This window comes from Lissotriton helveticus, chromosome 6 (assembly GCF_964261635.1).
Source record: "Lissotriton helveticus chromosome 6, aLisHel1.1, whole genome shotgun sequence".
Classification (NCBI taxonomy): Eukaryota; Metazoa; Chordata; class Amphibia; order Caudata; family Salamandridae; genus Lissotriton; species Lissotriton helveticus.
This window is the reverse complement of record NC_136067.1, coordinates 873,325,291-873,338,139: the sequence shown is the minus strand read 5'-3', so window position 1 is coordinate 873,338,139 and position 12,849 is coordinate 873,325,291.

Below are 12,849 nucleotides of genomic sequence, written 5' to 3'. Positions count from 1 at the left end.
GCTACAGTCAAGTAGATGATAATACAACACATGCAATTGATCTGCATAAGTTTCATGATAGGGCTTACTATGACACAGAGAAAGCAATCTACTGGCTAACCGTGTGCATACAAATTTCCAAGTTGGGCATCTCAGCTCAGCTGTTAGCCAAATAGGTAGAGTTATACTTTGGAATCAACAGGCCACTAACTGAGCTTTGTGAACCTTTCTGGGTTACTGAAAGTATATTGGGTTATCTATTCCCTGATGTAAATGCAATTTAAGTAAAAAGAGAATACGATTAGAGTTATATGTATTTAATAGAATATCTTTCTCCTACATTATGAAACAAATGACCTGTTTCATAGCGAGCTATGAACTGGCATCAAGGAGCTGCATGCAAACTGTAAGGTTTGGATTTAGAAGCTTATTGTTTATTTTCCCAATCTGTCATTAATTTAACTTTGCTAAAAAGCGTTATATTGGCTCGTAATAAAGTCTTAATTGTGCAGACAGCTGCAACCACTCCTTTACATGTTTAATTCTGAATTTCTTTTCTGCTGACCATGCACTGTTATCATGTAATGCCTATCAGTATGGACGATCTGTCACCCCTATACATTGGAACCCTGATTGCTGTGTGTAACATTTCTTGTACATTGATTTACATGCTTGTATGATTTTTTTGTCTCTGTGTAAGGTGTGTGTGTGATTTAGAAAACTAACACTAAGGGGTCCATTAGGATGACAGGCAGATTGCCCCCGCCAGGCTGGCGGTAGCCACCGCCAGCCTGGCGGGGGCAATCCGCCCGCCATCCTTCCCTGTATCCCCCCCCCATATTAGAATGGCGGGGGGACCACGGCGGAGCAAAACACCGCCCGCCACTTTTCCGCCCTGGTCGCATTGCGGCCGGGGCGGAAAATGATTAATATGGTGGCGGTGTCAAGCAGACACCGCCAGCCATATTAAGATAGGCATTTCGGCAAGCCTTTCCGTGGTGGCAATGCCGCCACGGAAAGGCAGGCGGTGTGTGCTGCGGGGGACCCCTGCGGGCCCCCCTGATGTAGGCAGAGGTGGGGGAGGACAGGGGGGGTACAGCTTTCACTCATGCATGGACGAAAAGCTGACCCACAAAAGGTAGGAAGTTGCTGGCATTGGAGGGGGACCTTCTACCCAGCCACCACCAATAGCAATTGATGAGGCAATTGAAAGCACCCCCACTACCTACAGAAGCCATATCTGGCCTATCTACCATTAATACCTCAGAACCTCCTCAGCTGCACACAGGTTAGTATTTTCTTAACATAATACAAATGTTGGACCTTAAAATATTTTTATTATAACTGTAATTACATTATTTGTAATCAGATAAAATTAGATTTGGGCTCATGTAACGACTCAAAACATTAACATTTGTTATGTCCAATAAAATGCTGTATGGGATTTGCAGTCAAATGTAAGTCTTAGGGATTTTAGAAGTTCAAAAGAATAGCAATTAAAATAGTGTGTTACAATGTAATTAGATCGCTAAATACAATAACATAAATCACTTGTATCCTGATTCAGGAAAGAAAAAATGAATGTAACTTAAATTGTAGTGACTTACACTTCAATATGGCCTGTCTTTCAAAATTGCGTACATATATATTTCAATTAATATGGCCATTTGTATGCAGAGAGTGAAGACAACATTACAGAGGCACATGATGCTCACCATATGGAAGACGTAGCTGATCAGCAGTCTAACATCAATGATATGCAACAAACAATGGGCATCACACCAATACCAATATTGCCTGAAACAACGTTGCCTACAGTAAGAGACAAACCTAGATCTAGTAGAAATGGCTGGGCAACTGCATAAAGTAGAACACACCATTTTATCAAAAAACTCAGCAGTAACAGATTTTTACTACTCCAACCACGGTTCCCGGTAAGACAGGTGCAACACCATTTAAATCAGAATTTGTGAAAATTGAAAAATTAACACTAGACTTTCGAACAAAGCAATTGGATGCCATTAACATACTTGCAAGAAACTTGGATAAAGTCATGTCTACTATGATTAATATGGTTCACTATTTAAACGAAACAATGAAGTTACTATGAGAGACTTGCTTTCAGAACACACAGTAAAAAATAGAAGACATCAACACTTTGGGTCTTATTATGAGTTTGGCGGTGAAGGGGTGTGACCGCCCCACACCTACACCACCAAACCCATGTACAAACTGCCCGCCAGATAAAGAGTTTTCTGCTGTCTAGAGGGCAGTTTTTGGCACTTCCAGGGGCAGCACCTGCACAGCATGGACTGATGCAGTCACATGCAGGTAATGGTGTGCCTGCAGGGCCTCCTGTGTTTCCTCACCACCACACTTTTCATGGCAGTCGCACAGCCTTGAAAAGTGTGGCGGTGAGGAAACTTGTAATATGCATGGAGAGGCTGCAGTGGCCGTACCAAGCATATTGCGGCCTCAATACAACTGCACCCCCACCAGGGATCTTGATCCCTGATGATTGGAGTGGTCCCAGGGCGGCTCGACCACCATGGTCATAATGGGGTGGTCGGAAGACCACCACCACTGTGCCCCGCAAGTCTGGCAGTCCGTGGACCGCCAAACTTGTAATAAAGTCCTTAGTATTTCAGAAAAAGTGTATATTTAGTGGGAAGAAACATGGAAATAAAAATCCATTTTCTGCACTTTGACTATGACTAGCTCATTACACATTGCATGGTTTATTTGAACTATACTTACCTTAGAAATAATTGTTGCTAATGTGACTGTGTCTCTCTCTTCCATCTGCTGCTCTTCTGCCTTGTTTTGGATGTGTTGGGGATGGTCTTCTTCTTCATCAAAGATGTCATAATCAGATTTCATTGGTTCCGTATGTGCTGCTATATTGTACACCATAGCACACATTGCCACAATCTTCCATGCAATCGAAGGTGAATATTGAAAGGCTCTTTTACTTTAATGAACACAGGAAAACCTCACCGTAAGCTGCCCAAAAGTGCGCTCTTAAATTCCTCTTGTCTGCTTTATTGGCAATAATACAACTGCATTCACTCCTTCTGCTTGCATTGTCGTAAAGGGTCAAAGTTCATGTGCATAGTGCATAAGCACCAACAGCTAGCACAAATGAAAAATACAATTAAATACTACTATGTAGTATGGAACTATTACATATAATTGTAAAATATGGAAATACCTAAAAGTTTTTTATCCTCAAAGTCTTGTATTGCAAGCTGGTTGTATAGGACACAGTGCCGTAATATATAGGAGTCATTGATGGAACCTCAACATTTGCCACAAGGTCACTGATTAAACAACCAGCATTGCAAATTATTTGAACGTTTAAGCAGTGTGTCTCTCTTCTGCATTCTATACAAAAACTCAGTAGCACTAAGAGAGCAAATTAAGACATGTGTCCCATCAACAGAGCCTATAACTCGTGTGAAAAATGGCACATGCAAAACATTAAAATGTGTTTGTTGCAAGTTTTGTGAGCTCGGAAAAAAATACCTATGAATTAGGAAACAACTCAAAAGAGCGATATGGGAAGCCCTACTGCTGTAGCAACAACTCCTTGGTAACTTCCCAAAGCTAAACAGTGTAGGCAGCAAAATACCTGCATGTGGGTTGGTATAGAAATACTCCTGTGTGTGTGTCTTTACCCAACAAAGGGTCGAACTCAACTATTGAATCTAACATTACAGTGTTGCAGAGCCTATATGTGCTATATGTTTTCTATCAAGACTAAAAATGCACTCTTGTCTTTGCCTTCTCCTGTTGTTGGGTGGAGGAAACAGCCTCATCTTCCTCATCATAGCATACAGGCAGCAATTGAGTAGAAAAAAAAACGATATTTCCACTCCATCATAGTTTCACCAGATTGCCACCTACTCCCACTTGATGCTAATTTGTGAGTGCAACAACAACCTGCAATTTGTGAATCAATACTATATTAAGAAGCACAAGTTGGTAATCAGTATTGGGTAACTGTAAATTCCAATCTCAAAAGCAGTGAGTCAATAAGATTTAGTTTGTATTGCTATTTTTGAGACTGGAGTTGAAAACCAACTTGATATGTTCCAAATTTACCTTTGAATGGTTGCTAACCTATTTGAGCTCGATTGCCGAATCGCAAATGGTTCAAGTATCTAACCCCGAATTCTATATTTTTCTGTTCACATCTTTACGAAGCTGTGACAGCAAGCCCAGAATCTTGCACGGAAAAAGGGAACTATTATTGTAATAAATAATCTCTGTAGACATTTAATGTAACTTCTGGTCAGTTAAATTTCGAATTTGTTTAAGGGTGTCAATTGTTAATTTATGTCATGATATGTGAAGGTGGTTACCTTTTCTGGAATCAAAAGACTAACATAAAAAAAAATGAATCACCATAATTCCTGGACTATTTAAACCTGAGCTCATCAACTGTTAGCTCTGCACAGAGTATTCAGACATAATTTATGCAAAGCTTTTAGAAGCAACAAAATAGTAAAAAAATAAAAAAATCACAATAAAAATCCCACTCCAATTTATAAAAATTGAAAAAAAATTAATAATCAAAATGAACGACAAACATCCAATAAAGGGAGCCAGAGTTATTCATTTTTAAAGATTTAGGAAAATGTGCCACAGCAAAGTAAATTGCTAATCAGTAATCACTGTTCGAAGTTGGTTGTGACCTAAATGCAATTTCAGGCTAATCACAATGGAGAGTGGTCGGATACGACAAGCATGTTTATCCTGGTGAAAAGATTTTACCTACTGTCTAAGGGCCTGATTATGAGTTTGGCGGTCTTACCTCCGTACCGCAATGGTAGCAGTCCCAAGAAGAACACTGTGGCAGCGGACTCCTGCCCGCCATATTACAACTAAGTATGGGCGCAAAATCCGTTCCGCTCGCGGAATTTGTGAATTTTCGGCAATCTCGCGATCCGCGAATCTCGCGAAATTGCCGAAAAATTCACAAATTCGCTCGCGGGCGGATTTTTTTGCACATGCCCGAGTTAAAGCTCAAATAATCAGCCCAAACAACTAGTGAACACGGTCTAGACTAGGCAGGTGTGCTTCCTACCTATATCTACTGCCTACAATTAGATGTAATCCTTGATGGAGGTCTTTGTATCCACGAGTTTCTCGAGCGCAATCCCCGTGTACTTCCTATGACCAGGAGGCTGCTTTCTTCTCATCTGCTGCTCTGATCGGTGTCTGACCCTTTATAAACAAGAGGCATGTGAACTCGCATAGAAGCCCCGCCCGTTTGGCACCGCCACACACACACTAGGGTATGCAACGTCTTCCCGCCCTTTCCTCACTATGATGGGCAGCTCACTCGAGGGACCTCGGCGCCTTTCGGCACGGTGGCAAAGTTACAGACATACGTGGTCACTGGAGACAACTCTTCTGGCCCTTTACGCAGCTGTAGTGTAGCAAAAGCACTATACATTTACCCAACGATGTAGCACTTACTGATTAGCCAGTAGAAAGTACTCCAGTTGAGTAGAGGTATGGCACAACACGGTGGCATCTTCGTGGATAAATATGCAGGCAGGATTCATTCTGGCACAATGCTCCTGTCACAAAAATTAAACCTCAACAGGAAGCACTTACAGATATAAGCAGGTGCCCAAGTTGAAGCTCAAATTCAGTCGCGCATTATAATTAGCCCAAACAACTAGTGAGCACGGTCCAGGTGTGCTTCCTCCCCATATCTACCGCCTACAATAAGATGTAATCCTTGATGGAGGTCTTTGTATCCACGAGTTTCTCGAGCGCAATCCCCGTGTACTTCCTGTGATCAGGAGGCTGATTTCTTCTCATCTGCTGCTCTGATCGGTCGCTGACCCTTTATAAACAAGAGGCATGTGAACTTGCATAGAAGCCCCGCCAGTTTGGCCCCACCACACACACACTAGGGTGTGCAACGTCTTCCCGCCCTTTCATCATTATGATGGACAGCTCACTCGAGGGACCTCGGCACCTTTCGGCGCGGTGGCAAAGTTACAGACACATGTGGTCACATTATTTGTGCAAATCCTCGAGTTCGCGGATTTTCCCGTGAATTCACAGATTTTTTTGCCATTTCGCACGAATTTGCGGCCGCGAATCCGCAAAATTCACCTATACTTAATTACAATGTCACCGCTGGCCCTGCAGCAGTGTTTCTGACAGCAGTGAATATTTTTTCATATGTGTCGATGCAGGTGTGTATATTTTGACTGCACAAGTGTTGAATGTACACATATGCATGACATGTAAAAAAATACCTACTACCAGTACTTTCCCATAGCTAGACTGGCCAATATGTGCCCAGTCCAGGCAATGGGTAAATTGTTCAAAACAGACTTACCCAGATTTCGTCACCAACAGGGTTGTTTTCTTTGGGGGTCAAGAAGCTGCTAAGAAGGGGGACCTGGAGGAAGTTTTCCACATCAGAGATTGAAGAGAAGAAATTGAAATGGGTGAGTATGCAACCCAAATCCTTTGATTCTGACAACTCAAAGCAAGTGGTCTTACCACCATGGTTGACTTGTCGGCTTTCCAACTCTTAATTTGAACGGCGGTGACCTTCTTTGTTCCTCCCTCCAACAGCTGCTTTCTCCCTACCAACCCCGTGGCAGTCTGCGAATGGCTTGCGGTGTTAGCGGTGCTCCAGAAGTCTTATGTTCGGAAAATTATCATAATACGGCGGTTGGACCACCAACTGTTCGGTAGGGTTTCCGACACCAAAGCTACGTTTGTCCAAAGACCGCCAAACTTAGAATCAGGCCCTTAGTCTCTGAAATGGATGTCAAAATCATCCAGCGAGGCACATTTTTGCGATGTATTCTCTAAGTCCTCTCAGATGAAGATTATCCAGCTGAAGCCAATGGATTTGGTGGGAAAAGCTCCTAGTAGCAGAAATGCAAATTTTGCAACTGACAAAGTAAGTGCATTGGACAGATACTTTTCGTGACTTTGCTGGTCAAGATTTTTTCCGACTTGGGGCCTGATTTAGATCTTGGAAGCCTTACTATGATCCAGCAATGGAAGTGGGCCCTAGTACTCCAACGAGTTGACGATCTTTAACCTGCTAAATTCAGATGCATGCAGGCTGCCTTGACATCAGCATCAACAGAGTTTTCCCACCGTGGTCACTGCACACCACCGCCAATGCTGTGGACTCCAATGCTAGTGAACACTACTCTGTTGCGGTCAGGGTGGGGGGTTCCCACCCAGTCTATTTAGCTTTCACAGTTGTGCTGGTGTCTACTAGCGGCAGTTCCCAGACTGAGTGAGTCCGTTGCGATATGTGCTCAACAATGCACCATCACAGTGGCCATTGGATGGAGGTCACACCTGAGGTCCATTGGCCGAATGGAAACACCTGCATACCACACTATAAACACAACCCATTTGAGACAATGATCCTTTGCCATTCCAGGTCCACCATTCCTTTTTTTTTACAAGAGGCTTTGCCTGTCAAATGTTTTTTTTTTTTTTCATTCTCCCTATCTTCTGTCCCTTTATCCCCTTTCATTTAGTACCTTGTGGTCAATTTAATTTTGTAATTTGCACAATGACATGCCCTAAAAATCCACGTTTTACTGAGGGAGAATTGTTAGCCATGGTGGATGAAATCCTAATAGTAGAGCCTCAATTGTTTGGAGCCCAAGTCCACAATACACCCCTATCCCAGAAAAGGCAAATGCGGACCAGAATTGTCGATAGACTGAATGCTGTAGCAAACAACCTATGCACACAGGAGGACATTATGAAGAGGTGGAATGACCTGCAGGGCAGGGTACTTTCCCTGGCCTCCAAGTGTCACATGGAGTCCAATAGGACTGGTGGTGGTTCTCCCATGGCTCCAAAGCCATTCATGCACTGGGAGAATAAGGTCTTGCAGATCCTACATACTGAAGGCTTGGCAGGAGAACTTGGTGGAGTGGAGTCTGGTAAGTTACACTTTGTAAAGTCTCAATAAACCTCAATGTCCTGTTCGTTCTCAACTCAGCTGTTGCCAATGTGACCTGCTCATATTTTCCTAACATACAAACCTCAAAGTATCAGAATCAGATCATTTAGATTGCGTGAATGCATTGTGTTGCATCTAATATTACAGTTGGAAATCTCCATTACATGTCACATGATGGTATGGTGCCTGTAAGTTTTACGACACCAAATGACCCATTAGTTATGTGTGTGCCCAAATCTAAGTGTCTGGCCCATTTCCACTGCATAGTTTCCACAGGTATGTCCCAGTAACCATTTTAGTGTTTGGAAGTTGCCTTTGAAATGACTACAACTACCATGATGCCCTGTTTCTACTTCTCATAACACTATTGCTATGCCATGTTGCTCTTTCTATCTTGCCTAACAGATTTCAACACATGGTAGTGTCATGTAGTGATCAATCCCTATTCAATGCTCTCATCTGAAAATGGTGTGTGTTGTTTTCTGAATATTGTCCTGTTCTACTTAACCAATTGTGTTGATGTAATGAGTTTTACTACTCAAACTGTGTTGACAAAAAATGTGTCCGGTATGCTAATTACTATGCTGAATACAAGTGGTACTTGCGAAAATTGACACTGCCCTGTTCACATGATAACTAATGCCAAACATCCATCCAAGTAGCGGATATGTCTGGTATGCAGTAAGCTAAGCATTGGAATTGCCAATTACACATTTCACCTTTCCATTGTGTTGGGCTGAATGGTTGGGAGATATTAGATATACTCCCTAGTTACTTCATGAACATTTTAGGGCATCTAATTACCTGCTGATTTGAAGTTGTACTGTTTGAAATTGATAAAAAGTAGGGTAATATGTGGTGTAATACCACAGGAAGCAAGCGTCACAATAATCTCTACCTATGTTATTTAGTGAGTATCTACATTGTTTATCTCTAAACATTTGAATGTACAATAGAGTTTTTTACTAGTAAGAATGTTTTCCATTTCTAAATAGGTCAAATTGTTTGAGCATGTGGGAAGGTACCAATCACTGAAGAAACCTCCACTCCAGCCCAGGTTCAAGCCTTCAGTGAGGACAGCACTCCTGGTTATATGGAGAAGCCTGGTACAGCTGGTAAATCTGGGCACCCACACCAACACCTCCCACTCTAGCTGTGACACCCCAGCAACCTGAAGATTCCATTTCCTGTTTTTCTCCCACTGTGACACCAATTATGTGGCCCCCTGTCCGGGGTGAGGTTGAGACTACACCACCACCAGCTTCAACTCAACCAGGAACCAGTCAGAAGGCCACGCTGCGCCAAGGGCACAGGGTAGTGGGGTTATGGGTCAAGGGGAGGTGTTTGTGGGCCAGCATAATGAGTTCACTGGGATCACTGACACCCAGACCACCATCGCACAAGTCTTGTGAGCCTATCATCAGTCCCAAGACATGATGGGCCACGTACTCACCAAGCTCCGGGAGATGAAGCAGCTGCAGAGGGAGCACAGCCAGTAGATGGAGGCCCTTAACTCAAAAATGGGCTCCCTTATTGGGGTGCTGCAGAACATTTACACTCACATGTGCAGGACTTTCCCACCATCATCTACCCCTTCATGTGGACCTACAACATCTGATCCGTCTACATCAGCCACCGCTACAGGTAGGGAGGCCCTGCCACCTCAGGAACTATCTTCAGCCCCCTTAGTCCCTGCAACTGTGACCCCTCTGTGACAGGGAATATACAGGCAGATAATTAGAAGGTGAGGATGGCAAGACCTCTGCCACTGCCAGCAAGAAACCTCAACACTAATGCCCTCTAGTGTATGCCTACCATTCACTCTGGGGACAATTTGTGAACACATTTGCCTTTCTGATGCCAATTATATTTATGGACATTGGACTTTAAATAATTTTGTCTCTCTAACTATGGTTTCATTCACCATGACTTTTTGCTTTGCTTGTGTTATGTTCACCCTCTTTACTTTCATCAAGTTTAGTACAATACATTTCCAAGTCAAAAGGTCTTAGACTGGTGTTGTGTAGCTCAACTCTACCAATGCATTTGTTTAAGTCCATCATAACTTGACAAAGACAAATTTCAAAAGATGGTATGAACACAGTAGATTTGCAAGTAGGTAATGTTTATTTCAAGTTTCCAACCATGATTCTCAAAAATCTCCTACCATTCAATCATCAGCTACTATGTTTATTCCATTTTACCAATAATTGTCTCTCAACATTTCCTTTAACTGACAGAACAATCCATACATGACACTAATACTCAGTACCAGTTTCCACATTTTCTGTTCCAGACCTTGACAACAAGAAAAGAAGGGGCTATATCTAAAACAATACAATTGAATAGGCAAATTATCATTGATTCATAAGGAATCCCACATCATTAACACTAATAAAGATAAACATGGCAGTACTACATTTTGTGGCCGCAGGATCATTCCAATCCACTATTCCGGTATCTGGTAGAATGTCAAAATCATGTTTATGTGGTGTGCCACAAGAAGTAATGGCTCACAGTGATGAGACACATCAACAGCTACATACAATTTACATAAGTTGAGGAGTTTGCCAATGTGAAGGGAGATTACCATTATTTGGCTCCACTACCACATGTGGTTTGAGCAAATGATGGCACACATATTGCTTTTGTGCCAGCACACAACAGAGAACAAGTCCAATGTAATGTTCAAACCACCCATTCAATCACGGAGCACGTTGCCTTGGTATAAGATTTTTACTTCCAAAATCTGTGTATGTCTTTCTCTGGATCAGCCAAGGTTCTCATTGTACTTGGAAACAGCACCATATACCTGCAAATGTCACAATGTCCAAATGAAGAATACATGGTGAAGGAACCTAAAACAGATAACAAAGTACATTAACAATCACACAGAACATGATGCCCACATTACAAAATAAAAAAAGACACAATTTCACAAAGCACCCAGGAAAAAACCATTTAACTGAACACAGTAGTCAATGTGTCCACACTTCGATCAACAAACCCTTTGGCCTGATTTTCCCTGACCCTCCCCTTCCCAACAAAGTTCCACCACATACTTCTCTTATCACCACATCAATAGTTGGTGTAATGGTGAAAGACATGACGTGTAAAGATGTACTTGGACTCATGAGAAGAAGTTGTTAATAACGACTAGATGTAAGTCAACTCGTTCCTCTTCACCTCTATCGTCTTCATTTGAAATTTCAGGATCTTCGCCTTGAGCCTCTTCATGGTCTCCATCCTCTGCAATACAATTAATGTTCCATCGCAGGGCGATGTTGTGGAGCATGCAGCAGGCCACAGTAATTTGGCACACCTTAGCGGGTGAGAAGATGAGGTCTCCACCAGTTTTGTCAGACAACGAAACCTGGCCTTTAAGAGCACGAAAACCGAGTTAACTGGCTACCTTGTCCTTCCATTGGCCTTATTGAAGCAGACTTCCCCTGGTGTTGTTGGAGTCCTCAGCAGTGCCAACATCCATTGTTGGGTGGGATAAGCTCAGCCGTCTAGCTGGAAGAAAAAAAAGGGCTAAAATATTGCAACACAATTCCAGATTATGCAACTAGACATACCCCAAACAATGTAATGAAAGATTGGACTGACCAACAAGCTGGGCCCCCTCAGGTCCCAGTTGAGACATTTGCATGGTATGGGACTGTTCCGTAGTACAAAGGAATCATGGGCAGAGCCAGGGAAACGGGCACAGATGTTTGTGATGTCCAAATACAGTAAGCAGACAACTTGCACGTTGACTGAATGAAAGTTCTTTTGATTCCAGTAGACCTGATCTCTGGCGTTTAGTGATACTAAGGCAATATGTGTGCCATCAATTGCTTCAACCGCATGTGGCAGGTGACCCAAACCATAGAAGCCACCCTCCTGATTGAGTAAATCCTGCTGCCGTGGAAACTGGATGAAGGTGTTGAAGTGTCTCATCACTGAGGATAGATCTTTTTGTAGCACACCACTGAAAGTTTATTGAACCATACCACCAGATACTGCCACAGTGTGTTGCAAGGATTCTGTAGCCACTTAATGAAGTTCTGAAATGAGTTTAACAATTGGTGTAATAGATGTGGGTTTTCTGTTGCAAGGCTGAAGATCTGGCTCCAGCTAATGACATAAATCTAGTATAGTTTGCCTATTCTACCTGAACTTCTAGATGATATACCTTACTGCCTTGGTGGCAAGGTCTGGAAATGGGCCGGACACTGGAGGCTGTCTTCTTCTCACTCTCTCAGGGGTTCACATGTCTGCATTGGAAAAACATGTGAACATTTTATTCATAACACAAATGTCATGTATTATGACAAAATGTACATGGTTTAATACATATTTTTAAGAAAATATCTTCTTGTCTTTTATCCATCACAAATTACATTGATGGCGTTGATATGAATCTTAAAAATAAATGAGCAAATAATCCATTTCATATATATTATTCATACATTTAATTTGAAAAGAAAATATTTTTCCCTCCAAACATACCAACAACGGGGGTGTACACAACAGCACCCTAATATCGAGTTTCTGCACAGTAGTGCACTACAAATAAATGCTTCTTTAAAAAAATAAGTGTCCATCGAAGTGTGATTATAAGAACGAACTAACCTCCATTTGGAGTGGTGGTGATGCACTTAACTATCACCAACACACTACTTCAAACTCTTAAATGGTGGGTGCCTGACCTCGCCAATAGGACATTTGGATTCAGACAGCGAAAGTTGACTGCGCAGTGGGCGGGAAACTCCATGTTGGACACAGCCATAGGCTAGCATTGGTGAAAGTAATGGTAGTAGACGAATGGGTATGTCCGTCTCTGCTGAAGATCTCGTACTTCACGTACATGTACACAGCGGTTGGAAAGAAAACTCACCTGCCTCCTAACACTG